The sequence below is a fragment of the Heterocephalus glaber genome, unplaced genomic scaffold, assembly GCF_053883595.1.
Source record: "Heterocephalus glaber isolate CG9 unplaced genomic scaffold, H.glaber_assembly_v1.0 deba00001733, whole genome shotgun sequence".
NCBI lineage: Eukaryota > Metazoa > Chordata > Mammalia > Rodentia > Bathyergidae > Heterocephalus > Heterocephalus glaber.
The window spans coordinates 736828-762286 of record NW_028258444.1 but is presented as its reverse complement, the minus strand read 5'-3'; the positions used below and the strand labels follow the sequence as shown (position 1 = coordinate 762286).

Sequence of the window (25459 nt, the reverse complement as noted above, 5' to 3'; positions counted from 1 at the left end):
TCTCTCACTCTTCCTTCCTTCTTCTTCTCTCCCTCTAAGACTCAACAATTATGACTCTTCTCTGTGATGCAGACTGCAACTTCTGAAGTGCAGTTGACAAATGGCTAAGGCAGTCAAGTTATATGACCACCAGTGTTCAGTGTCTCTCACTAATCTGATTCATGTCAACAAGACGGGAGAAAAGAAGAAAAAGCTTTAAAGAGCTCATGGAATTCTTGGACAATAATTGTTCTTAGGAAAGCCTCTGTCCCTAGTCATTAGGTTTTGCCTACTGTTATTTGAGGCATTTGAAAGATTCACTGACAACAAGTTGGCATTGTTTCTGCAATTCAAACAGGCTTGGACTAAAGAGATCGCATGGGGATTTTCATCCTTTCAAGAACAGAGGTAAGCATCTCTGCCTCACAGAGGTGCATTACAGCTTGTGGGCGTGCTAATGAGAGCTAATCACTCTATTTACTCCACAAACCAATCAAAGAGCAAAAGAAATCTGGTAAAACTTGCTGTATTCTCATATGCACTATCCAGGCTTTATTTCAAAAGCCTGGTGCCAAAATGGTTTGAAGTGATTAGCACAGAGCTGCCCAACTGGATTATTATTTCAGTATCACCAGGCATATTCTTCAGTCTTTTGTATCCTGTCAATTAATAAATGTCGAGTCAGTACCAATTTCATTCTGCCATTTTCTCTTCACTATTACCTCCTCTTCTCACTATTATCACTATTACCACCTCTGCCCTCAAATAGCTCCTCTGGCTGCAAATTAAGAAATCAAACAGCAGGTCTGTAATATGAGGAAAACAATTTTGAACTATTAAGTCTGCGTGTGGCATTATACAACATCATGCACTCAGGGTTTTTTTTCCACTTCTTTTTTTTTTTTTGGTACCGAGGATTGAACTCGGGTCCTTGTGCTTGCGCAGCAGGCAGTGATACCACTGAGCTAAATCCCCGTCCCCAATGCACTCAGTTTTTAAAAGACGTAAGACTTGGCCAACAGTTCACTCACTTTTATCCTTGAACTCTACACACCAAAGGGAACTTAGATCGTGTAAATTTACATGATATTTAATATCATGATATTTAACGGTACTCATTATCTTAGAGGTAATTACCTAAATTATATGAAAATTCTAATTCATGAATTTGTATAGATTATATAAAACAGGTTTTTCCTTCATTCCTACCAAGCTGTGGTGAGCTTGATAGGAGGATGGTGGTGAACCTATGGCGTGTGTGTTACAGCGGGAACAGAGAGCCCTCTCCGTTGGCATATAAGCCAAGGTGTCCCAGCCTCACCTTCAGGTTTAACTGCAGTGCTGGCACTTTGTGATAAATAAATGAGTTTTGGGTTGCAGTCTGGGCTCTCATCTCTAAAAGCTTCACCCTCACTGCCACGGGGAAATCAATTTATAGTTCTCAGAACAGAAGTAAGGATGTCAAATTACAACCAATAAAGCCATATCTAACATACCCTTTCCTATATTACATACCAAGTTTATTTATTGAAAATGGAACCATGGCTTCAAGGACATAAAAATAATGTATAAGGTTCAAGACATAATTTAAAGATTCCCAAAGGACTTCCATCTTTATAGGGAAAAAAAACCTAGATTTACATTATAATTCTAAGAACACTTATCATTACTTAGCTCAATTAAAATGGAATAGCTTGAATAAACATAGAAGACAAATTCATGTTCAATTCTTTATACAGAAGTGATTTAATATTAGTGGAGTTCCTTTTATGTGATTAATAAGGTCTGGCATAAGCACCAATCAAATTTAACAAAACTTTTACATGGCATGAAGAAAAAAATTTTACTCAGCTACTTTTTGAATTACTTAGCAACTTTGTCTTTTCCTTTAATTTTCTACAATCTTTTTTTTTAAGCTGCTCTGCGAGTTGATTGTTTATAAAGCATGGAGAAGGAACAACTCCATGAATGATACCAAAAATCTCAACTATGTGATAAAGGAATGACTGCGTTATCGCCCTTCAAGAGCACCATCTGTATTTTCACATGAATATGTAGACAAAACATGTTTTATGTTGGCTATGTGTACAAACCAAAGCTGAGAATTCATCATAGAATTCTCTAAGCTGAAGAATTTCAGAGAAACAAGTGACAATCACAAAAGGAAAGAAAATCTACTGCACAGGACAATAAGTAAATCAGATTGAAAAATGCTTCTGGCATTTAAATATAAGCAACATTTACTAAAATTTACAAAGCTCAAGTAGATTTACCAGTTATTCTGAAACTTCTTTTTTGCAGTCCTGGGGATTGAACCCAGGGAGCACTGAGCTTACATTCTTGGCCCTTTAAAAAAATTTTTTTTTAAATTTTGCAACTGTGTCTTGCCAAGTTGCCCAGGCTAACCTCGAACTTGCAATCTTCCTGTCTTAGTCTCTTGAGCAGCCAGGATTATAGGCACATACCACTGTGTCTAGCTATTCTGCAACTTTTGAACAAAAAAGGAAAGCTGCATTTTTGGCTTTCAGACTAGTAAACAAAAATTAGTAAGCTCTAACAGTGATAGGACCATGTACTACACTAGATATCTTACATATATTTCCTCCATTTAATCTTTCTAATAGTCTCACAAGTAGACATTGTTATTCATTATACAGATGAGAAAACTAGAGCTCAGGCTGAATAAGAAACAAAGCCACAGTGCTAAAATAGGACTATGTTGGGATTCTATCCAAGATATGTCTGACTCCAAAGTCCAAAGTAGCTGGTGCTACACTCTGCCTAATAGTTCCACTGAGAAATTACAACTACAAATTGCAATGATGGAACTGTTTCGTAAGTAAAGCAGATCAGCCCTGGAGTCAGAAGCTCTAAACTTTAAAGATGTTTCCAGTGAGTGGTAGTTTCCTCCAAATTAATGAAGATGAAAATGGTATTTAGCCTCATAATGTTGAAGTGAGAAGCACTTACAAAAGCCATAGTGAAAGGGCAGCGCAAAAGAGCCAAGTAAGCATTAGTTCTTGATCCCTCCTTATTCAAGATTAGGCTAGTGCAGCAGGCTTACCACACCTTCCTGCCCCATCCACATAGTGTTCACAATGCTCCAAGAACACAGAATTCCAGTTAAGATGCATGGGTGTTCAGCAAGACTCAAAGCAAATCAAGGTAAGTGTGGCACAGATACAACTGAGATACGCAGATAGGTGGGTGTCAAGGGCTCCAAGAAGCAATGTCTTCCATTCAAACCAGAATTTGCCTTGTACAAAGAAATAAGAAAGACACCATCTTTCTCTTTCTTTTCTTTTTTTGGTACCAGGGATGGAACTCGGGTCCTAGCACTTGTGGGGCAGGCAGTGGAACAACTGAGCTAAATCCCTGGCCCCAAGACAGCATCTTTCTAAGAAACACACCAAGGAATCCTACCATCCTCTCTTACTCATGTTCCCTTCCTGTATTAGCCTACCACTTAAACTGAAAATGATGGCACTGAAGGAAAAGGATAGGACAACCCGAAGTTCCTTGAGTCTTTCCTTAAGAATGTAAGCCAAACACTGAGTGTTGGTAATATTGCATGCATAATAAAAAGTAAAATAAAAATAGTTTTGTGCAGTATATCTGCTCCTCTGGTAAAAACAACATACATATGGATTCATAAACTACAAAATACAAACTATGGGATTTCAGCAATTCTATATACAATTCAATGGACTTATGCATTTGAACCTAGCATTACTTAGTATAAAGATGAATGCTGAAATTCATGTTAATGATGTCAAGTTTTATTTAATTTAATTTTAAATTTTAATTCATGGTACAATTTTCATTTTTAATTTTTCTTCACTTAGAATGACATTACATAGCAAATAAACACCATGGCAAGTCAAGAGAGACTGACAGGAGAAAGCTTTATATTTAAGTACCTTTAACAGTACTAATTCCCTGCACTCTGAATAAGAAGTCTACATTTTTATTTTGCACTACGCTTTACAAGTTATATAGCTGAACCTGCTGAGAACCATAAAACTTAATAATATTAGTTCTACTAAATACGCTGCACAAACTTGGACAAGCCTTTACTGATACCTTTCAAAGAAACCTACAAAAGATCTTCTAATGGACTGATGAGGTGTTGCTGATTCTTAGTACAGCATTCCCCCATCCAGGGGGAAATGTTCCATGACCCCCTAGTGGATACCTGAAACTGAGGAGAACACTAAACACAATATATATTGTGTTTTTCCCCATCTATGCATACCTATGATAAAGTTTAATTTTCAAATTAAGCACCCTTTTGTTCATGTCTTTCCCCAACATATTTAAAGTCCTTTCCATCTTAATTAAGTACTTGTTACACAATGTAGTTGTAAGCTTTTTGGTCTGAGGTATAACTGCAAAGCTAGTGTAATCTTCTTTTTTCCTTCTTCACAATTTCATGGACAGATATGTTCTTCCTGTAGATCTCAGCAACCTTAGCATAGGCTGTTTCTTTTTTAGCATATTAAGTCAAGAACTATCACCTTTTCAGTTAAATGAAGCATTTTAAAATTTCTTTGCCATATCCTAACTGCCAACATCACTACTCTTGCACAGTAGGACTTTGATTATATAAAGGTTCCTTGAGCACAAGCACTGCAATATTGTTCTAGCTGATCTGATAACAAAGATGGCTAAATGACTGACATGGAGATAGCATATACAGAATGGATATACTGAATAAAGGGATGACTCACAGGCTGGACAGGCGGAACCAGACAGAGCCAGATTTCATCATGCTACTAAGGATGGTTCACAATTTAAAACTTATGAATTACTTCTGGACTCTACCATTTAACCTTTTTGGGCCATAGCTGACAGGGGATAACTAAGATACTAAAAAACAAAACTAAAGACCAGCAAGGACTATTGTATTGCACTTTTTTTTTTTTTACACAGGGTCTCTTTAAGTTGCTAAAATTGCCCAGGCTGGGCTTGAACTCATGATCTTCCTGCTTCAATCTCCCAGAGTGCTGGAATTACAGGAATGGCCCACCATGTTCAATTTGTACTGTACTCTTAAAATACTAGATCATTTCAGTCTTTTTCTCTGTTACCCTGATGTCACTGCCACAACTAATATGTTAAAATACCACAAATTACTGTCTTTCCAACTAAAGATCTTGCTAGAAATAATTAAATTGTAGACTAACAATAACCTTATCCAGAACAGTACTTAATGCGGTGGTCTCTCTGCTAGACAGCCCTTACTAACTGCATATTTTTTGGTATCTTGATGGTTCCATTTTAACCAAATCATGAATGTGGCATCAAAACCAGGCTATTTCTCAATGCTCAAGTGCTCAAGTTTTCACTAAGAAACTGGTCGGCAATCCATTGAGTCTGGCATCCTAAAAATTCCTCTGGCATATATATATATCTATATATATAGATATATGTATAGTGTCAAGTTTTCCATTATCTAATTTCATTCTCTTTCTTCCTTTTTTTTCTTTTGTACCGGAGATCGAACTCAGGACCTTGCACTTGTGAGGCAGGTGCGGTGCCACCGAGCTAAATCCCATCCCCCACCCCCCATCCTGTCTTCTTCCTTTTAAAAAAAAAACTACTACTTTGCACTTCAATAAATTAACTTCTTGCCTGCAGAAATATCCTGACGAATATGTCACTTTGTATTGTTTAGCTAGAGACTTCTGCCATTATTTCAAAATTTTCTCTATACCAATAATCCCTAGAGCCAGCCTCTCTAGAGCTGGGAGTTACTTTGTGAATTTCCTTTCACCGCGTCCTACTGTAGTAAAAAAAAATGCAGACTGCTCTTGGTGAACTTACTCAACTCTTAATCCTTCCAGTCACAGCTATTTCTTTCCTTGTCCTTTTCCCCATTCCATCTGAAGAAAGGTTCTTTCAGGTTTCAAGACTAATCCACCACTGTCCACCTAATCTTCACTCTATCTCTGTCCTTCTCTTGTATGCCTTGGCCTCCAAATATCCTTGCTCCTTCATTTCTTTCACATCATCCTTTCTACTTGTACTTTCCTCCAAGTCAAGCTATTGTACCATATCTCTCTGATCAATTCCTTAAAAAGAGGAATTACTGGCCACCTGAAGTCCCTCACCTACTGCATATTTCTCAATTATTTGTCCTCTAGACGTCCAAGTCTACCATGCCACTAAAACTGCATCCTCCAAGTCCTCAAAATGATCTGGCAGATGCGCCAAGGGTAGATAGATTCTCAGTCCTGCCCTTGTAACTAATCTGCTCCACTGGCTGGTATGGACAGACCCTGAAGCTGAGTATGTGCCTTCCCTTTGCCACTAGTGTCCTCCACCTCTCTTGTAGTTCCTGCTTTATCTCTTTGAATAATTTCTATTTTACCTGACCATTTCTAAATGCAAAGCATTCCCTAAACACTTGGTACTGGCTTTTCTTTTATCCTACATACTCTTCTTTGCAGAGTTCATCTACCCTCATTCTTTATGTAATGGCTCCATGGAGATGTTCCATGTAGACTGTGCCTACATTTCAAACTCAAGCTTTAAACTTTTGCCAAAAATCTTCATGTGAACAATACCAACTAACAGTTTGTAATGGTTTTTAATATATCTAACAGAGAACCAAGCCATAGTCGGGAATATGAAGTGGCTGAGGTTAAGGATACTGGCGGTGGAGCTGTGCATACTTGAGTTTGGGCAAAGAGAATCCCTAAGCCAAGCCTGGGGCCCAGGTTAGATTCTGTCTGCTGGATGGAGGGAGGGGTTGGAATTGTTGAAACTAGGTCAGTTCAGAATTTGAGTACAAGGTTATACAGGGGAACTTGGTGAGGCTGCCTACAATCAGACCACAACTAAGACAAGAAGGGAACTATGTGGACACTTGGGCTTTATGGCATAGCAGTCATGTGGGAATTGCATGTAGTTCTCTTGTTGGAATGTTTGATCTGGGTCCCCGTCTTTCCAAGAGGAAAGACTTCAAAAGAACACCTACTAACTACTATGAAAAAAAGAAGCTTCCCACAACACACCTTAGTCAAAATTCCAGATGTTCAAAAAAAATCTTAAAAGCTGTCAGAGAAAAGCAAAAAATAAAGGTAAAGTCATTAGGATTACAACAGACTTCTCAACACAAACTTTAAAGGGCCAGGAGTGAAGTATTTCAAGCACTAAAAGCAAACTTCCAACACATTAACATGTCCTGCAAAATTTTCTTTTGAAATAGATGGAGAAATAAGGACATTCCATCAAAAAGAACAACTTAAGAGATTCATGAACACAAAACCAACATTCCAGAAAATATTCAAGAATATCCTAGACAGAGACAATGAAGCCAGCAACCCAAAAGTTCAGGTGGAATGAAACTTTAAGCCAAACAGATAAACAAAAAAAGAAACACAAAAGGTTATCAACAGAAAAAGAATGCAATGTCAAGAATAAACCAACACATCTCAGTAATAACTGCCAATGTTAATGCCCTTAACTCCCCAATTAAAAGACACAGATTAGCAGACTGGCTCAGAAAACAGAAGCCAACAGTCTGTTACATTAAAAAAACTCAGCTTGTCCAAAAAGATATTCTTAGGCTAAAAATCAAAGGATAGAAAACAATTTCTCGAAAGCAAACAAGGGTAGCAATTTTACTTTCAAACAAACTAAACTTCAAGCTAAAACTGATTATAAGAGGCAAAGAAGGTCACTACATACTCATCCAGAAAATCCAACAAGAAGCAATAACATTTCCAAGTATATATGCACAAAATGCTAGAGCACCTATCTTCATAAAATAAATATTGCTGGAGAGAAAAGGTCAAATAAATACCAATACAATCACAGTGGGTACCTCTATACCACACTTTTATAATGAGACAAATCAACTAAACAGAAAAAGTATCAGAGCTGATCCACATTATTGAGTAAATGGACTTCTCCACACCACAAGGGACTTTCTATAAAATATACCACATACTAGTCCATAAAGCCTGCTTAAATAAATGCAAAGAATAGAAATCACCCCAAGTTTACTCTCAGACTACTGTGCTCTGAAACTAGAAATCAATCATAGAAGAAACCACAGAAAATTTATAAACACTTGGAAACTTAAAACATACTCCTGAACACTCAATCGGTCACAGAAGAAATCAAAGAAAAATTAGGTACTTTCTGGAATCAACTGACAATTCCAATACAACACAACAGAAAAACTGAAAACAGTCCTAAGAGAGAAGTTTATTGCAATCAGTGCTCAGATTAGAAACACAGAGTGAGCTCAAATAAATAACCTAACAAAGAACCTCAGGGTACTTAAAAAACAACAACAATCCAAACTCAAACCAAATTTAAGGAGGGAAATCATGAAGATCAGGTGGAAATTAATGAAGTTGAGACTAAAATAAAATACGAAGAATCAACAAATCAAAAAGCGGGTTCTTTTAAAAAATAAGCAAGAGATAAACCCTTAGCCAAACTTACCAAAAGACAGAAAAGACTCACATCAATGCCAGTACAAATGAAAAAGTGAAATCACAACAGACACTGTAGAAATTCAGAAAACAGTTACTACTATGAAAAACTGTATTCACAGAAAGTGCAAAATCTTCAAGAAATGGACAGATTCCTAGATTCATAATTATCAAAACCAAACCAAGACAACATAAAAACTCTGAACAATCCAATGACAAACAATAAAACTGAGGCAGTAATATAAAAACCTACCAACTAAGAAAAGCCCAGGACACCTGATGGATTCACATCCAATTCTCTTTTTTTTCTTTTCCTTTTTTTGGTACCGGAGATCGAACTCGGGTCCTTGTGCTTGCGCAGCAGGCGGCGAAACCACTGAGCTAAATCCCTAGCCCTCACATCCAATTCTATAAGACATTAATGGACATGATAACATCAATACTCCTCAAAGTCTTCAATAAAACTGAAAGAGAGAATCCTTCCAAGAAAGCCAGCATCACTCTTATCCCAAAACCAGACAAAGACCCAACTAAAAAAGAAAACTACAGGCCAATTTCTAAACAAGACCCCCCACCCCCCTCAAAAAAAATCCTAAGTAGATTCTGGCAAATAAAGTGTAATAAATCATCAAAAGGATCATATACATAAACAGAAGCAAGAACAAAAGCCACATGATCATATCAATACATACCAAAAAAAGCTTTTGACAACATCCAACACCAATTCATGATTTAAAAAAAAACCCTGAAGAAAATAGGTATAGAAGGAACATATCTCAATCTGATAAAGCCATTTTTGACAAACCAACAGCCAACATCATATTAAATGGGGGAAAAATGAAAGCTGCTTTCCCTCTAAAATCAGGTACAGGTCAAGGATGCTCACTATCACCAATTCTGTTCACCATCATACTCAAAACACTAGCCAGATAATTAGGAACAAGAAAGAAATAAAAAGGATATATACAGGAGAGGAAGAAGTCAAATTTTCATTATTTGCAGATGACACAATCCTCTGCATAGAAGACAAAAAGACTCCCAGAGCAACCAAATTTAGCAATGTAGAAGGATATAAAGTCAACACACCAAAATCAATAGCATTCCTGTACGCCAATAATGAACTGAGAAAGAAATTTTTAAAACAGTACCATTAACAACAGCATCAAGAAAAAGTAAATACCCAGGAATTAACCTACCAAAGGAAGCAAAAGACATCTACAGTGAAAACTACAGTACTCTGAAAAAGAAGATCAAAGACATCAGAAAATGGAATGATATCCCCTGTTCCTACACAGGCAGAACCAGTATTGTCAAAATGGCCATAACTTGAGAACTGATATATAGATTTAACACAATCTCAATAAAAAACACCAACAACATTCCTCACAGTACTAGAGAAAACAATCCTAAAATTCACATGGAACCAGAAGGGACCAGACTACCAAATGCAATCTTTGGTAACAAGAGCAAAGCAGAAGGCATCGAAATATCTGACTTCAAGTTATAATAGCAAGCTATAGTGAGAAAAATGGCACAAAAACAAACATTTATCAATGGAACAGAAATAGAGAATGTCAAAACAATCCCAGACACACTCAGCTGCTTGATCTTTTACAAAGGGTCCAAAAATATGTTGGAGGAAAGACAGCCTCTTTAGCAGATAGTGCTAGGAAAACTAGTTATCCATAAGAAGATTGAAGGTAACCTGTTAGCTCTCACCATGTACTAAACTAAAATAGAAATAGATCAAAGTCTGGAAGATCAAATAGGTAAAACTCCAAGTCATAAGCACAGGCAATGACTTTCTGAACAGAATTCCAGTTACACAAGAAATAGCAAGAATTAACGAATGGGACCTTGAATTTTAAAAGCTTCTGCACAACAAAGGAAACAACACAGTGAAGAGACAACCTAAGGAATGGGAAAAAAATAATTTGCCAGCTATTCCTCATACAAAGGACTAATTTTTAGAAAATATAAAGAATTTTTAAAAATTACACTCCCCAGGGGCTAGGGATTTAGCTCAGTGGTTCCACTGCCTGCCTCGTGAGCACAAGGACTCAAGTTCAATCCCAGGTAGCAAAAAAAAAAAAACAACCCACTCCCCAAAGACCCAATCAAAACATGAGCATCTGAAATGAATAGACACTTCACAGAAATACAAACGGCCAATGAGTACATGAATGTTCAACACTGCTGGCCATTACAAAAATGCAAATTAAAACAATGAGATTCCAACTTATCCCACAAAAATGGCTATCATGAAGAAATCAAGTAATAACAAATGCTGGCAAGGTTGTGGGGGGAAAGGAACCCTTCAACATTGTTGGTGAGAGTGTAAACTAGTAAAACTCTTATGGAAATCAGTATGGAGATTTCTCAAAACACTAAAACTAGAAATTCCACTTGACCCAGCTATTCTGTTTCTAGGTTTTTCCCAAAATGGCTAAAGACATCATATTACCATGATACATGTATACCAATGTTTATATCAGTACAATTCATAATAGCTAAATCTTAGAAGCAGCCTATATGTCCATCAACATTTTTTCATCCATAAAAAAATATAGTTATCTACACATAATGGGAATACTACTTGAATATAAAGGATATATTTAAGAGATTTATAGAAAAATGGTTATATTTTGAAAACATGATAACTGAAATAAATCAGACACACAAGCTTACATACCATATGGTTTCTCTCATTAGTAATTCAAAGTACTAGAGCAAAATAAAAGACTGATGAAAGGAAACAGGGAAATAGAACTTTTTCAAATAGTAAGCAGACCAAGAGACCAAGGGTGGGGGGTAGGAGGAGAGGGAAAGGGGATGTAAAAAGGTTTAAGGTGTATCATGTACATGTACCAACTACCCACAGAGTATAATCATATATTGCAAATATGAACTCAAAATAATAGTAATAATGAAAACAGGGAAGGGGATCTAGAGATGGAAGGAGGGAGATGGTTGGAGAAAGGAAACAGAATAAAAAGACTCAAGATAATGTTAAGTACATGCATTTATTTCCTAAGATGAATGTAAACATCACGTACAGCAAACATGTGCTAATAAAATTTAAAAATAAAGCTTAATCTTGTCATTCTCCTGAAAAGCTTCTAAAATCTAAACCCAAACAAACCTTACTTCTTTAAATGGTACAGATCTTTCTCTAAATCTAATCTCACTATATTCCATTTTGTTCCAATCCCAAGTTTGTTCATTTCCCAATTGCCTCCTCAGAATCTCCTACCCATCCTTCAAGGCTCATTCAAATCCTATCTTCTCAAGGAGTCCTATTCAAACTAATGTTCCTTCACTCTAATGACTGACTAATCTAACTTAACTGCATGATCTTCCCTGGGCTACCTCCAGAGAGCCCAAAAAATTGATGTTTTAAAATTTAATACACTTTAATTTGGGAGGCTGAGGTAGAAGGATCACTAGTTTGAGTCCTTTCTGGGCAACTTAGTGAGATACTGTCTTAAAAATAAATAAAAAGGTCTGGGGATATAGCTCATTGCAAAGCCCATGGATTCAATCCCTAGTACTGGAAAGAAGGGGGGGGGGGTAAGGAGGAAGGGAGGAAAAAAAGGAAGGAGGGAAGGAAAGAAGAAAGGGAAGAAAAGAAAGGAAGGAAGGAAAGAAGAAAAAAAGAAAAAGGGAAGGAAAGAAAAAGGAGGAAGAAGGGGATGAGGAGGAAAGAAGGAAATTTCATATTTCAAAAATAACAAGCTGGGCATGGTGGTGCAAGCCTATAATTCCAGCACTTGGGAGGCTGAGGCAGGACTGCTTCACTACACAGTGAGTTAAAGGCCAGCCTGAACTAACAGCAAAACGCTGTCTCAAAAAGCCACAATAAAAAATAGAATAGAATAGAAAAATGGAGGGGTGGATGAGATTTAGTATAGCAGTTTTAAAAGATATAATATGCTGTAAATAAATAAATAAATCCCCTTCATCTTCTTTGACATTTTATTTATTAATTTTTAAATTAATTTTATTGGTACATTTTAGGTATACAATTCATTTACATTTATCACTGGGTGTTTGTACGTGTACATGATGTATCTTGGTTCTTATTATTTTCCCCCATTACCTGTGCGCCCTTCACCCGCTCCACCCTTCCCTATTTACATAGATTTAATTTCCTTTTTTTCTTTTTCTTTTCTCATAGTTTTTCCTTTCCCTCTTTTCCTTTCCCCTTTCTCTCCCTTCACTCCTTCATCTTTGGACCTTTTTTCCTATTTCAAATTATCAATTATTCATTTTAATCATTTTAACCCTTGTTTACACTATCAGTTTCTCACACTAGAGAAACTATTCAGTATTTACACATGTGTCCTATTTATTTCACTTAAGAGTATGGCCTCAATATGAATCCATTTAGCTATAAATGACTCTAGGTTTTCATTCTTTATGGCCGAGTAGTACTCCATTTTATAAAAAAACCACATTTTCTTTATCCAGTTTCCAGTTGATGGGCACTTGGGCTGCTTCCAAGCTTTAGCTATTACAAACTGTGCTGCTATGAACATGGGTGCACATCTATCACTGTGGTATGATTCTTTTAATTCTTTGGGGAAGATACCCAGCAGGGGAATAGCTGGGTCAAATGGGACTTCTAGACCTAGTTCTTTGAGATATCTCCATACTGATTTCCACAGTAGTTGCACCAGTCTGCACTCCCACCAGCAATGGAGAAGGGTTCCTTTCTCCCCACAACCCCACCAGCATTTGTAATTTGTTGATTTCTTGATAGCAGCCATTCTTTCTGGGGTGAGGTGGCATCTCAGGGTTGTTTTCATCTGCATCTCTCGAATGACGAGTGATGTTGAACATTTTTTCATATATTTGTTTGCTGCTTTTACTTCCTTGCCTGAGAAATGTCTGTTCATTTCAGATGCCCATTTTTGAATTGGGTCTTTGAATTTGCGGGGTCTGATTTTTTTCAATTCTTTATATATTCTAGATAGTAGTCCTTTGTGTGAGGTACAGCTGCTAAAATTTTTTTCCCATATTGTAGGTTATCTGTTAGCTCTGTTGGTGGTTTCTTTTGCAGTGCAGAAGCTTTTTAATAAGATGAGATCCCAGTTGTTGATTCTTTCTGTTAGTTCCCGTGCTGCTGAGGTTTTGTTCATGAAGTCTTTTCCTACGCTAATGTCTTCAAGAGTTCTACCTAACTTATCTTCCAGCAAGTTTAGTGTTTCTGTCTTAATATTTATATCTTTAATCCACTTTGAAATTAGTTTAGTGCATGGTAATAGGTATGGGTCTAGTTTTAATCTTTGGCAGGCTGAAATCCAGTTTTTCCAACACCATTTATTAAATAGGCTATCTTTGCTCCAATGATGGTGGTCGGCTCCTTTGTTCTCTGACATTTTAATTCTCTCCAACACATCACTCTATTTAGCAGACTTCATGCACTGACAAAACACACATCTGTGCCTGGCCGCTATTCGGTATTTTTCCTTAAAGTATATATACAACTGACATCTGCACAACTTGGTATATTCTTTTCAATGTTTTGAACACCTAGCTTTCCAAATCTGATTTTATTATGGTTATATGTAAAGCATGCCATTCCTTCTCTATCCTCATTTTCTGTATATGAATACTGTGACGCGTAAAGAATGTGTTGTTCACCTTACATTTCCAAGAGAACTACCTAAAAAGGCTGGAAATTGCTCACCAAATGTTTAATGAAAGAATAACTGTAACACCTTTCATCTATCCAGCGCAGATGGTTAGCTGGGAAAACAGCTATTCATGCTTCACAAATGTTATCCTGTTCAATCCTCGTAACCACTCCCTTACTCCCATTTCACAGAAAACAAAGAAAAAGCTCAATCACATAACTAGTAAGGACAGAGATGCTACCCTACAACTTCTCACTCTGTTGCCCACACTTTTCATCCCTAAGCTGAGGCTAGTAACATTTTCACGGAGGAGTGGAGCTGACTACCTGGAGACAAGTGACTGCAGCTTCACACTAATTTACCATTCAGCCACTTCAAGACTTTTACTGAGGACTGACTAGAAGAAAGACAGTTGGATTACAGTACTTGCCTCTCCCTCCTTTTACCCTCCCCTTACTACACTGTGCTGTAATAACTAACATCTTTTGTTGAAAATCTACTATATAACAAATATGCTAACACTGTTTACTAATAATGTCTAATTATTTCTAATCCTTGCAAAAATTCTCAGACAAATCAATACTACTACTTCACACATGGGAAGACAGAGACCCAGAGAGTTTAAATTAAGTATCAGGCTCTAGTAAACAACAAAGCCAAGATTCTACTTGAGGATCTGTGTGGCTCCAACCTCTTGTCCGTTTTTCCCCATATAGAGGCATTCCTTTTGATTCTTTTTTTTTTATTCCTTCTGATTTTTAAATAAGAGATGAACTATTTTCTTTTTTTCTAACTTAGACTCTGCTAAGACCACATTTTCCTGCAAGTAACAGATCCAACTTCTGTAGTTTAACCAAATGGTCATTTTTTTCCCACCAAAGTCAAGAAATGGGAAAATGAGGTCCACTACAGCAGATCCAGAATGCTATCAGCTTCTCAGCCTCCTTCTAACCTACCCAGTCACTCTCAACCCTCAAGCCTCTTGTTTTTGGTCACAAAACAGCTAGTCCACTTTCTCCAGGGAGAAAATACAACCATAAACAACAGAAAGCCAGCTGGGCATGGTGGTGCTGGCCTGTAACCTCAGCCATCTGGAAGGCTGAGGAAGGTGGACTGCAAATTCAAGCACAATTTGGGCAGTTTAGTGACTTGGTGAAACATCTCAAAATAATACAATTTTTAAAAGACTGAGGAGATAGATCAGAGTGAAAGCCCCGGGTTCAATTCAAAACAAAAACAAAAAACAAAAAGAACAGAAGGCCTACTAACGGGCAAGTTCAAAAAGACTGTACCCTTACTAGAGCTTTGAGGGGAGAGAGGACCAAGCTAACTATAACTCATTGACACACATCACTCAGATACTCCCGGCTACAAGGGATTCCGGGCAATCACACACTTAAACAAACCAGGTTCAACCGTAGGGAAGAAATGTGAGGGATAAATATTGGTTAGGCATCCAGCTGTTTCCACCTCACAGGGTGATGTGGAGGGCAATCATCCTCGGGAATCAAAGTACCCCAAGCAGAGAAAACCAACAAAGAACCTTAATTCTATGTTTAGAAGCTTTCTTGGTTGTGTTAAGTCACACAATGATGTAGGCAGAGGATGGAAGAATGTGAAAGTTTGACAAAAACATCCAAGCAGCTGACAAAGAGGAAAAACACTGAGACCTGGGTAACTTCACACCTATGGTTCCCAAGGACTCACAGGTTTAACCAGAATTCCTGACTCAGGCTGTTTACCTTCCTCCTCTTCACTCCCAGAGCTAATTTAGAGGAGAACCCATAGGCTCATTAAACTCTTCCACCTTCACAAGAAAAAGTACAGCAATTCTAATTCCAACTCAAAATAAAATTATCTACTGTGTGTTGTTGTTCTTAGCATCTTTCAGAAAAGAGAATGAGTATCAGGACATCACCTGTTCAACTGCTGCTGCACTGTCAATTTATTATGTGGAGAGGAGGCTACAAAATTTTAACCTGATTTCACTTCCATTCAAACAAATTCAACAAATTTTCCCCCAAAAGAGACTCATACAACTGTGTAGTGATGAGATGGTATTCCTGCGTAAGTACTATAGATGGAGAGAAAGGTAACAAAAAGCCAGCAAAAGGGCTGCAGTGAACTAGAGAACACAGGTGGAGAAAACAACGTAACACAGGCACATTTAGTGACATGGTACAGAGTATTCATACTGTAAACGGGTTAACACTTTTCGCAGTGGACCTTCACAAACCTGCCCAAAACAGCTTTGCCTGCCTTAAGAATGTAGCCGCTTATTTACAAACAGACTTGCTATGAAAACAGCATCTTCAGCAGGCTGGGGATGTAGCTCAGTGGCACCATGCCTGCCTGGCAAATGCAAGGTCCTAAATTCAATTCCCGGTACCAAAATAAGAAAACAGCATCTTTAGTCTCTTCACTAGATGAAATAAATTTGCCCTGTAACAAAGATTCACACACACTAGAAATGAGCATACTTTCTTTCCTGAATTTGAGTTTTTATGTAAAATGTTTGATTTCCCTAAATTTAAGGAGACATGAAAATACCCAGGTATACTAGGGAGTTCAGAAAGTGTCTATAAACACACAGCCAACTCCACACACTGCAGTCCTTGATCTTCCTCCCACATGATCTACATTTGAGCCATGAACCCTGGCCAGAATGCAATTTGAGTCTGTACAATTCCTTCAGTCATGGACATTTTTAGGTGTACCACTCTACAGAAACCACTAAATGGTCTTTCTGTTCTTCACTCCTTACACTTGCCAACAAAACCAATGATGTACGTGTAAGCCAGTCAAAATGTGAGTCACATCAAGTCCCAGGGAGATAACCCCGTTAAATCACAAACTGTGACAACACACTCAGCTGCACCAAACCCATATTTCAGAAACAGAAACTCTTCAACCAGTATAGACGGCTGCACATTTAAATCAAACCCTCCAATGTCCTCCAAAACTGTCTAACAAGTTTGTAAACTTGAAACTCCTAGAAGAGCACACCTTTTAAAGTCCAGTTGTTTCACTGCCTTCAGAATGGAAAAAAAATACATAGTGAAGCAAAAAAAGACCCTCACGCCTTTTTGAAACATTAACATCTAACACCAAACTAGCAGCAATAATAATTATATTTGAAATAAAGAATATTAAAAAATGAGTCTTTGTATTTTGTTGAATAGATTCATTCAGTTCAGTTTTTTAAACCATGGCTCCATACAGATCTTTATGATATATGCGAAAAAAAGCTGCAGATCTCTTTCGTTTGTTAAAAAGTTCTCACACACACCACAATATATTTGAGAAATAAATCACATAACACACTACGGATGAAAGAACTGCATAAGCCCAGAGCAGTTTTTGGACAGTTTGATGACTGATTTAATTACAAAATTATCTGGACAGGGGATTTAGCTCAGTGGTTTTGCTGCCTGTTGTGCAAGTGTAAGGACTTGAGTTCAATCCCCGGTATCAAAAAAATAAAAAATAAATAAAATTATGAAATTATCAACCTTTAATGGAACAGTACTGGCCACAAGACACTTTGTTCTCTGTTCCTAAACAATGGCCAGTGTCAACCTGTGACACTAACCTTAACAGCTTGAATTTCATATTTAAACCAATCCATCTGGACCATGGTTTGTTTAAAAACAAAACAATAATTATGGTTCCCTAAAAGATTTCATAAGTGACTGCTCAACTGTGATTGTTTTTTCTTAATTTCAGAATACAAGTTTTTAGGGAAATCTCTGGAAATAAAGACATACAATGCTTCTTGCCCATGTTTTCACCTTGAAGTGATGGTTCTTTAACAAAGAATCAAGACATAGACTCAAATATAAATGGATACGTATTCATTCATTGCTTTGAAAAGGTTAATTCAAGCCAGACTAGAGACATTAATAATGTCTTTGAAAAGACAATTTTTTTTTTTTTTTGGCCTGGGTCTCTCTACGTAGTTCAAGCTGGCCTTGAACTCATTATGTAGCCAGGCTGGTCTGGAACTCGCAGCAATCCTCCTGCCTCAGCCTCCCAAGTGCTGGGATTACAGACATGGGAAAGACAGAATTTGGAATAAGGTTTTGTTAGAGTTCACAGTTTGAAAATTAGCCTGCTTGGGGCCAGGGATTTAGAGTGGTTTCGCTGCCTGCTGCACAAGCGCAAGGACCCGAGTTTGATCCCCAGTACCAAAAAAAAAAAAAAAAAGAAAGAAAATTAGGCTGCTTGAGATATAGGTACCTTTAAAATTGGAAAATGAAGTTCCACCACTCCCAGCCAAGAGGAAGGGGCTTCCAGGCCATTGTTCCACCACTCCCAGCCCAGAGGAAGGGGTTTCCAGGCTGCTGTTCCACTGCTCCCAGCCCAGAGGAAGGGGCTTCCAGGCCACTGTTCCATGGGTCCCAGCCCAGAGGGCACAAACAGCACCCCTACACCGCCCCGTGGAAATGAGAAGACACATAAGCAAGTCTCAAAAACAGACTTCCAGATCACCTACAGCAACCCCAAAGGGAAATGAGATGGAACACTCTGATACTCAACCACCTAGACTCCCTGAACTGGCAATGAAAGAGGATCTGGAAAAAATGAAATCAGAAATAATTTCTCACATAACAGCAGAGATTTTGCCCATAGTACAAGACATGATTAATAAATGTAGAGAGGACACAGATAAAAAAAAATAGAGGAGCTGAGGAACATGATGGAATCCCAACATAGGAAACAAATAGAATCCATAAAACAGATGCAAACAGATTTCCAGGAGATTAAAAACTCCATTGAAAGTCTACACAGCAGAATGAGCCAATGTGAGGACAGAATTTCAGATGTAGAAGATAAGATTGCAGTTAGTGACCAGGAAAAGAAAAATTGCTTCAAAATTGTAAGGAACCACGAGAAATTAATCCAGCAACTGCTAGATGATGCAAAGATGAATAACATAAGGCTGATTGGCATCAACAGAGAAACAGGAGAGTGCAGATGACATAAAAAAAAACTTCACAGAAGTGATGGCAGAAAACTTCCCAAGGAGGGGAAAAGAACATGACATACAGATAAGTGAGGCATATAGGACTCCAACTAGCCTTATTAAAAAAAAAAAATCTACACTTAGGCATATAACAGTTAGGATTCCAGAAACCCAACAGAAGAACAAAATTCTACAAGCAGCGAGAGAAAAGAAGCAACTCAGATACAAAGGAAAGCCCATCAGAATCATAGCAGACTTCTCAGTGCAAACCCTCAAGTCAAGAAGAGCTTGGAGTGACATATTCCAAGCCCTAAAGGAAAACAGCCTCCAACCCAGACTGACGTACCCTGCAAAACTATCTTTCAAAATTGATGCAGAAATAAGATACTTTCATGACAAAGAGCACCTTAGGAACTTCATGAAAACCAAACCAGTGCTCCAAAAAATTTTAGATAATATCCTAGGAACAGACAATGAGGATCACAACCACAGAAAGCACAGCAGAATGAATCCGTTTGGGCATGACAAATCAAACACAAAGGGGGAGAATCCAACCAAAAGAAAAAGTCAAGAACTTCATCTCCCTAGTGAGTGTATAATTCAATCTTGTTATTGTACTGATTAGTATTTTTCTGATTCTAGTGTTGCACACCTTTCCTTGTGCTGTAGCGGCTATTTATAAACTTCTTGTGTCTACTTTTTAAGTTCTTTATATATTCTGGTCATAGGTTATATGCATTATAAATATGGTCTGTTTAAGGACTACTTTTCATTTTCTTAATGATGTCATTTAAAGTTCTAAATTTTGATGGAATCTCATTTATCAATTTTTTTCTTTTATACATCATGTTTTTTATATCCTAGGAAATTCTTGCCTACCCTAAATTCATAAACATTTTCCCTTATAATTTCTTCTTAAAGTTTTAGTCTTTCACATTTAGGTTCATAGATCCTTTCAAGTTATTTTTATGTATGGAAATAAAGGGTTGAGGTTAACTTTTTATATACAGATACCAGGTGTTCTAGTGCCATTTGCTGAAAACACTATCTTTTCCTCTGCTCTTGAATTAAGTTTATGTTCTATAAAATGTTAATGTTAAATAATCTTTCAAAACTCAGTGGACCATATATGTGTGGTTCTATTTCTAGATTCTCTGTTTTATTCCAATGATCTATATGTCTTTCCTTACACCAACACTGCAGTGATTACTGTAGCTTTGGAGGAAGTCTTAAAATTAGCTAATAAATGTCTTTTAACACTGTTTTCTTTTTCTTTTTACTTTTCTAGGTCCTTTGTACTCCTACATAACTTTTAAATTTCAATATCCAATTCTTCATTTATAGCAAGTATACATCAACCTGAATTTTTATATATACCTTGTGTTTTCTAAGCCTGTTAAATTCAAATACAAGTTCAAGGGGCTCCTCGAGATTTCTTAGTATTTTCTCTGTAGACGATCATTTCATCTACATATAAAGGTTTTGCTTCTATCTTGCCAATCCTATCCTAATTGTGTCATTTTATTGCCAAACTATTTTGGTTTGGGCCTATGTTTCAAAGTTTAATGGACAGATGAAGAGCAGGCATATCTGCCCTTGCTCCCCTCTTAGGGAGAAAGCATTGTATCTTCTCCATTCATATAAGGCATTTTTCCTGGAAATATGGAGTACATGTCTTTTATCTGTTGAGAAAGTTCAGTTCTACTTCTGGTCTCCTGATAGCTTTTACCAGGAACAGCTGTAGAATTTAATCCAATACTTTTTCTCCAACTAGTGACAGGATCATATGGCTTTTTCTACTTTAAATGCTTGATATAATTTATCAGTTAAAATGTATATGAGCCTGTTGTTGTCATATAAGTAGGTTTTCAAGCTAGGAATATACTTTCTTTAACAGGTGCTATTCAGATTTTATATTTCCTCCAGAATCAGTTTCATTAATTTGTCTTCCAAGGTACTTCTTAGAAGTTGTTCAATTTATTTCAAAAAAATATGCTTTCTATATCCTTTTCAATTCTGTAAAATCTGTGGTAATATCTTCTAGATCTTGATATTATAATTTTAAAAATGTATAACTGATATTGTGTAATACGAAGAAAAGGTCTAAAGGAGTAGGGGAAGTGGGAGGGGTAGGGGAAAGGAAAGAAGGGAAAAGAAAAAATATGAGAAAAGGAAAAAAACGGAAACAAAGTCTTTGCAAAGAGGGAAGGGTGGAAGGGGTGAAGGGAGGGCAGAGGAAAGGGAAAAAAATAAGAACCAAGATACTCATGTAAAGGTACAAGATCCCATTGATGAATGTAACTGTATTTTATACCTAAAATGTACCAATAAACTTAACGGAAAAATTAAAAATTGGGAAATGAAAAAACTCAAAGAGTTAATTTTAATGTAACATTAGCAACATAATTAACTACAAAACAAAAATATTTCATGAACATAAAGGACAGATTTCATAACAAATCAACTAGTCAATAACTTGGAAAAAAATGACCTTGTCCTGATTTCTCACACATTGGTATAATGAGCAACAAACAGACTACATAAACAGTTAACTGACTTTTCCTCCATGAACTTCCCAAGCACTGCCTATGATACTGTACACTTGAGATTAGGCATTATTGGTCTAGAACTACAGGGTGCCCTGGATTTTAAGTCAACGTATCTATTTCTCCCTGGAGGCCAGGTGATTCTCTTTTAAAATAGCTATAGGATAGCTGTCATCAAAAGATAGTGTTCATCAAAAGAAATTTAACCAAAACCTGATTCCACTTTTCTCAATAACTGACCTTTCAAGCACTGTCCTTTAAAGACATTGTTTTACTACACCACATATGCCCTCATGAACACAGACCAAAAAGAGTAATAATGGTTCAAATTAAGTATGTAAAATGACTGTCAGTATTTAAACTGCTCATCAAATTTGGTATATCCAAGTCCTTAAGGTAGAAAAAGTAGAAATCTGAATTTGGCACATTAAGATAACATTGTAAAAATACTTTCTGCTTGGTTGTGTGGCTTTCGGAGCTCCATCTTTTGGTATTACAGGATGCAGTTTAAATGATCTATCAGCCAAGACAATGAGCTCACATTAACCCACTGGAACCCCTTATCTTTCCAACTGAAAGAGAATACTTGGTTTACATACTTTCCATAGAAGATAAATATAAAAGTCTTGTTCACCAATACTGTAGAGCCATTAGCAATTTCTGTTATCTTAGTCCAAAACACAAACCAATGTTTTTCACCTTTCCAGTAAAGCATATGTCCTCTTCTCAAGAAGCCTGCTCTTTAGCCACCTTTGCTATTTAATTTTTTCTGGAACTAAAAACAACACCCACCCAGGTGTTTTCACGAACACAACACTGTTTTCTAGCTCTGAACCCTACCAGCTGGCTTGAATGATAAAGAACCCATCTCTAAGTTCTTTATCATATTTCCTGTCTGGGGTTGGCTAGATGAAATGTGGCTGTTCTTTCCCATCTCCTGCAAAAATGCCCTTCTTGTCAGAGGCCTAGGATGTAGCTTCTGATTCTCAGTGAAGTCCACTCCCACTTCCTCCAGACCTGGCAACTGAAGGATTCTGACTCAAACTGTGGTGAGAGAAGGGGGAACTTGACTCAGGACTCTCAGCCTGGAAATTTTTTTTTTTCCTGCTCCAAACGAAAGAGCCTTGATGGACCGTTAAACTAGTATTTGAATCTTCCCCAGAAAGTCAATCACATCCAGTGAGTGAGTGAGTGATCCGCGAACACAAAATCCCCAAGCAGGAAAAAGAGTTTGAAACAGGAAATAAAAATCAGAATATTCCTTCACTTCTGTAAACTGTCTTTTTCCTCCCGACATTTCTCTAAAATACCAAACTTTGAAGTCGTCTCTGCATTCCTCTCCCCAGTTATCACTTAAAAGAAGGATGTTTTAGTCCCAGATGTTCAAAAATTCAAGTCCCGTGACTGAGGGTTTGTACGCCACGCCTTCGACATTGCCCTGTTAAAATTCCGCTCTCTAAAAAGTGATCCCTGCAAACACAAGTGCCAGCACTCATCCTTCTCGCCAGCTGCCCCGGAAAACAGATCTGAAGACTGATTGTCAACAGCCTCGCTAACCCTGCAGCGCAGAGTCGGTGTCCTCAGGTCTGGGTTCGAATCCAGACGTGACCACAGCGTTCCAGAAGTGCCCAGAGACCAGTGTCTCGGCAACCACAGAAGAAATACACCCCAAGAAATCCCTCACTTCTGGACTGCACTACAGAAAAGAGCATTTTACTTCGACAAAGAACAATAACATGGATACTCTCACACAATACAAACACAAAAATTCCAACACAATACAAAACTTTTTTTCTCCAAGAGCTTAATTTTTGAGTGAACGATTCATAAACCCCCTGCCATTTCCACACCTCTCAGGCAGTTCTCCGACCGCGGGATCCGAGGCGCAGCCCGGCCGGAGCGTCCCCTCAGAGGTGCTTCTCAGTGACGCTTGGGCCCACAGTCCTTCCTACACCCGCGCCTGTTCCGAAGGCGCCCGAGCCGGGCGGGAGGAGGAGGGGCGCGGCCGGCCTGGCGCTTACCTGGGTAGCACGCCGCCGGTCCGCTCCCGACGCCGGGCTCCCCGAGCGTCCAGCCACAGCCCCGACGCAGCGCGAACGGCACGAAGGCTTTTCCGAGGTCCACAACCAGCGGCCCCGGAGACCGGAATCCGGGCGGACCCAGCTACAGCCCGTACGCACCCAGCTACAGCCCGTACGCCCGGCCCAGGTGCCTCCGCCACCGCCGCTCTGCGCTTCCCAGAGGAAGGAGCCGCCGAGCGGCCGGGGGCGGGGCGGCCGGCCTCCAGCGCGCTGATTGGCCGCGCGGAGAGTCACTCAGCGGCGTCGAGGGCCAAGCGCTTTCCGCGGCCTGCAAGAACTGGCTGGAAGTGGGTGTGGAAGGAAGCGCTGCCTTTCCTGCTGTCCCCGAGGGAGGGAGGGAGTTAAGGAGATGGGGCGGAACCTGGGTGTTTTAAACTTTCCTTGGGATGTTTACTATATCCGGGATCAGAAACAGAACCAACCCACTCAAGCCGCCCTTTTCAGACAAAACAATTGCTCCTGTGTCTCTGACAGCTGGGAGCCCTGGAGCGTGTGATGGGAAAATGGCCAGAGTTAAACCCAGCACCCGCGGGGTGCGCCCGGCGTGCTCCTCCCTTCCGTCCCGGGGCCGCTGTGTGTTCCCTCAGAAGAGAACTTCAAACTTCAGAAGTAACTTGGCCGTGACTGAGAAGGGAATCCCAGAAATGCCCACCCAGCTCTGAATTGGTAACTGTCCGTGTTATCAACCATGTGGCTGCTTTTGATTTTAGCTGTGAAAAATCACACCATACAAGTTTCCCATGGAAATAAAATGGAATCTTTGAGAGTTAAAAAGAATTCTTTTTAAGAACCTTAAGGTTGCTGTTTTAATACACAATTGGAAAAGAGGAGGGGGAGAAAACACATAACTGAGTTCAACAAAGCATGTGAGTATGATGACTTTTGAATGGAACCAATTTCAGTGGCTGAGCTAGTAGTTAATTAAGAGTGAATAGGAATGAGTTAACATTTACCCTTGAGAGATATCACCCAATAGAACCCCTTTGGCCTAGAAAACAAAGATTCTCAGGGAGACCTTCTTTCAATTTACCCCCATATTTGACCTAAAACAGACTTAAATAGGGGGAAGCTGGCTTTTTGTATAAGGGATAGAGGTAGCATATTACCCATCATATTCTGGAAGTACAATCAATTAATTATTGACTTTCTGTTGGTTTTTATTGTTCTATGATGATATGTCATGCATTTCAGTCTTCTGCCAAAAACTGCAGAAGGATCCCGGAACCCACCATTGTGTCCCTGGTAACCTTCACAACCGTCCTACACACGGAGTGTTACTTGTATTTAACCTAAGAATTAAAAGGCTCAGCAAGGTTATATAAGTAAATTACTCCAGGTCGCCTAGGAAAGATTGAAACCAAGGTTGATTTTGTTACCAGCCACTTAGTTTCACAGTCAGGTTAGTCTGCTTGACACTGATCAAGTCAAAGGAGTCCATATATATGGGTAAAAAGGAAAAAGGATTTATTCAAGGCTGGCTCCAAGGAGATGGAGGCACCTATTTGCCTCAAATCACCATCTCACTGTGTACATGTGGGCAGGGGTCTTTTATGGTAAGGGACAGAGGAGAGGGGAGCACAGGGAGCTAATTCAGACCTTTTCACTTACTTTATCACTTCTAGGCATCTTCAGTCCATGGTCCCCTTTCTTGTGGAAAGGAAACTGGCCCCCAGGCTTCCTGGTGTCAGCCTCATATTCTGTTCATTCATCTGGACCAAGAAGGGGAAAGCTGTTTATGCCCTAGGCCTCAAGAAGCCATTTATCTTTAAAGGAAAAAAAACAACAAAACAAAACAAAA

The 25459-nt window shown here is 38.5% G+C and overlaps 1 protein-coding gene across 26 annotated transcripts in view; it reads right to left on the bottom strand.

Annotated features, from left to right (window-relative positions):
- The window catches only part of Ppfibp1 (PPFIB scaffold protein 1), a 194274-nt gene extending 170414 nt beyond the window's left edge, over positions 1–23860 (bottom strand). For 17 of the 26 annotated variants that reach the window (XM_087200242.1, XM_087200239.1, XM_087200241.1 and 14 more), the window contains exon 1: positions 23602–23831. The gene's annotated coding sequence lies outside the window, so the exon portion shown is untranslated. Of the gene's footprint in view, positions 1–23430; positions 23575–23601 lie in introns of those variants that run through there. The other 9 variants (XM_087200253.1, XM_087200254.1, XM_013069218.3 and 6 more) reach the window with 4 other exon arrangements.
- Between the last annotated feature and the right edge of the window lie 1599 nt (positions 23861–25459).